Here is a 3,882-nt window from a genome sequence, read left to right on the forward strand (position 1 = left end):
GCAGCAGCGTCAACATCTTCGCCATGTGTATCAGTCTGAATCGTAATTCCCCACGGTGTCATCTTCTTCTTCGTCCTCAACGTCCTCGAACGTTGGCTTCTTCTTGATCAACTCTTGTATGTCCACAGCACGACATGCAATCTTTTCGCCGGCGTCATTGACGTGATGGTTCTCAAAGATATTAGGAACATATGTGTTATCTTGTACATCAGGAGCAGTGTAAGCATCATCTTGTTGTGCAACTTCATTAAACGAATTCCTCTGCTCAAACCTTTGCAATACTCTCCAGTCATCGCTACGTGCAAATGTGTCTTCCAAGAAAAATATCTGTGTTGCTTGATTTTCCAAAATAAAAGGCCTGTTGGTCTGGTACGCCGCCTTGACATTGATGGATTTGAAATAATCATCAGCTCTGGGTTTTGCGATCCTGGAAAACAGGTTATACCAACGACAGCACAACAGAACCACACACCGATGATCCTCGAAACTGGAGATATACTGCAACTGAACAATGTCTGTTATGTTAGCATACATTTCAGTTGTCTCTTTGTCATACGTATCCGTGCTCATGATGGCACTGTTTTGTGTCTTCCTGCCTTCGTCTCGTGCAAGGGTGTTGTAGCGCACATCTCCAACAACGCAAGATTCATAATGTCTTACCCGAGTATCAGGACCCATTGCTAGTGAGTAAAGGGCATCATCAACTGCCTGCCCATCCTCCCGCATCTTCTTAACCTATGGTTAGAAAATAGACAAGCTGATCATCTTATGTACTCAATATATTAAAAAAACTGACAGTGCACTTCAAAAGCTTACATGGTTCTTGAACCATTTCGCAAATCCTGCCATAACCAGTTTGTCAATGTTTCTTGGATTTTGCGGCAGTAACTCCTCTTTGTAGATGCTGCACAACATAGTGATCGCGTCAAACATCTAAATATATAAGAATGTGTTGCAAGTTTAGTAGATTATGATGTATAAGCTGCAGTACTGCACTTACTTGATATAAGGTAGTATCTCAGGACAGTTATTCAACACATACCAAACCATTTTGTCCAAATCTTTAGGTTTGTCCTCTTGTCGACTCTTCCCTGTAACTCGAACAGAATAATCGAAAACATTGAGCCCGGGATTGTCTTCACCCACCTCTTTGCTAAGCTGATCAGCTGTTTCAATGTATTTTGAGCAGAATGTCAATGCTTCTGTAGCAATGTAGGCCTCTGCAATGGAACCCTCGGGTCTAGCTCTGTTCCTAACATAGCCCTTGAAAGTGCCTAGCCGCCTTTCAATAGGGTACATCCAGCCATACTGTACTGGACCTCTAAGTAGTGCCTCATCAGGTAGATGAACAACCAAATGCACCATCACATCAAAGAAGGCTGGAGGATATATCTTCTCAAGGTCGCATAGGATAGTTGGTATCTTGTCTCTAAGACACTCCAAAGCATCTATCCTGATATTTCTACTGCAGAGTTCCCTGAAGAATTGTCCCAACTCTGCAACTGCTCTGTATAAGTCAGGGCGGCCCAATCCTCTAAGGATAACAGGTAAAACCCTTTGAAGTAGGACGTGGCAGTCATGAGTTTTCAACCCTTGTACCTTGTTTCCATCTGCACTGACTCTCCTTTCAGGGTTGGAAGCAAATCCATGTGGGAATCTCACACGTGACAGGACCTCGCAGAATTCTTTTCTTTTTACCTTGTCCAAGACGTACACAGCTGGTGCCATATCCCGTGGTTTACCTTCATCTTGCACCTGCAAATCCTTTCTGATACCCAGGTGTGTCAAATCAATCCTAGATTTTAAGGTATCTTTCGTCTTGCCTTCAATATTAAGAAGTGTGCCGATAATGCTGTCACATATATTTTTCTCGATGTGCATCACATCAAGATTATGCCGCAGATCCAAATCTTTCCAATACTCCAAGTCCCACAAAGTGGACCTGCGGGTAAACAATAATCTCTCTTCTGCCCTGCCATGCTTCCTTTTCCCGCTACCATTACCAGGATGGTTTCCTGGTGTAATATGCCTGACCTTCTCTAATTCCACTTGCAACTCATCGGCGGTGAGCCTCTTTGGCGCATCACGGTTTTCATGCTTTGCATTGAACACATGTCTTCGATATTTTCTAGGATGTGGCTTGTCCTTGGCAAGGAAACGGCGGTGTCCAATGTAACAGATCTTGCTAAGTATTGCATATGACAGCGGATTCCTGTCACAGTGAACACATGCATTGTAACCATGTGTCGTTCGCCCTGACATAGTGCCCAAAGCCGGATAATCATGGATGCACCAAATTATAACAGCACGCAGAAAGAAATCAGCTGGTGGGCTGCTATATAGGTCTCGAGTGAGAACACCCTTCCATAGTTGTTGAAGTTCCTCCACAAGAGGCTCCATGAACAAATCAAAATCCTTTCCAGGACTTTTTGGACCTGGGATGAGCAAGGCCATCATGTAGTTTGATTCTTTGGTGCAGACATTTGGAGGCATGTTGTAAGGGATAACAAGCACTGGCCACATGCTATATGTGGCGCTCTGGTGGCCAAATGGGTTAAATCCATCTGAAGCTAAGCCAAGTCTAATGTTTCTCGGGTCAGCAGCAAACTTTTTGTGTTTATCATTGAAGCTTTTCCACTCACTACCATGAGATGGATGGCTCATTACATTCTGATCTCTGTACTCCTGGTTCCTAGAATGCCACAGTACATCCTCTCTTGTTTCAGCATCATGAAACAACCTCTGCAATCTTGGTGTAATTGGAAAATGTCTCAGAACATTATGAGGAATCCTCTTCACAGCATCGCCATCTTTCCATCTTGATGATTTGCATTTCGGGCATTCACTTAAGTTGGCATAATCCTTCCGGAACAGAACACAATTATTCTTACAAACATGGATCATATCATATCCAATTCCAACTGCACGAAGGAAATTCTTCATTTTACTGTAGGTGTGTGGCAGCTCAGACGCATCTGGGAAAGATTTGCGGAAAGCAGCCAACATCGCATCGAATGATTTGTTGGTCATCCGCTCAGATGTCTTCACCTGAAGAAAGGTGACCATAGCTGAGAATACTGACAGCTTATTTCCTGGGGTGACAGCAACGTTGCATTGTTCCAACATGCGGGCCCACCGTTTTTCTTCTGCAGGTGAAAGTTCACGGAATGCACGAGCATTTCGTAGCATTGTTTCAATGTTGGTCAAACTCACTGGCTCTGCCACCACCACCTCCTCCTCCTCTTCCACCTGAGCATCAGGCAGATCAAGATGGTGATCTGATGCTTCCACATAGTCAATAACATTGACGTTCACAGCTTCACCATGATGAACCCACCTAGTATATGTGACCGATATCCCATACAAGTGTAGATGATTTTGCACAGTTGACTGGGGTCTTGTAACGGAATTCATACAACTGCTACATGGGCAGAGCACATCTGATTTCGGACCACTGTACTCAGCTCTGATAAAGCTCATGAAGTTTTCAACCCCCTCGACATATGCAGCGGAGAATCTTCGAGCAGAAGTTATCCAAGTCCTGTCCATCTGTTAGACATACAAATTAGTTCTTATACTAGATATTACAGGAAAATATATATTTCTTTGTAAGGTCTTTTGAGAATAATTAATAAAGTGGATGTATGCATCGCCCAGATGCAGAGGCCGGGGGTCTTCCTCCTTTTCTAAAAAAAATGAAGTCCAGAAAAAAATACCTAGGTCGATGTCTAAAGCTATGGCAAGATATTTGGACGAGCAGATATAAGTAAAGAAATATATGTAATGCTAATTCAGCAAACAGATTTGAGTGCTAAATTATCGCAGTCTGTTTCAGCAGTCAATGAGGCCGAGCACACAGCCATCAAACTATCGAAGGCCATC

The sequence above is a fragment of the Triticum aestivum genome, chromosome 5B (assembly GCF_018294505.1).
Source record: "Triticum aestivum cultivar Chinese Spring chromosome 5B, IWGSC CS RefSeq v2.1, whole genome shotgun sequence".
In the NCBI taxonomy this organism is placed as follows: domain Eukaryota; kingdom Viridiplantae; phylum Streptophyta; class Magnoliopsida; order Poales; family Poaceae; genus Triticum; species Triticum aestivum.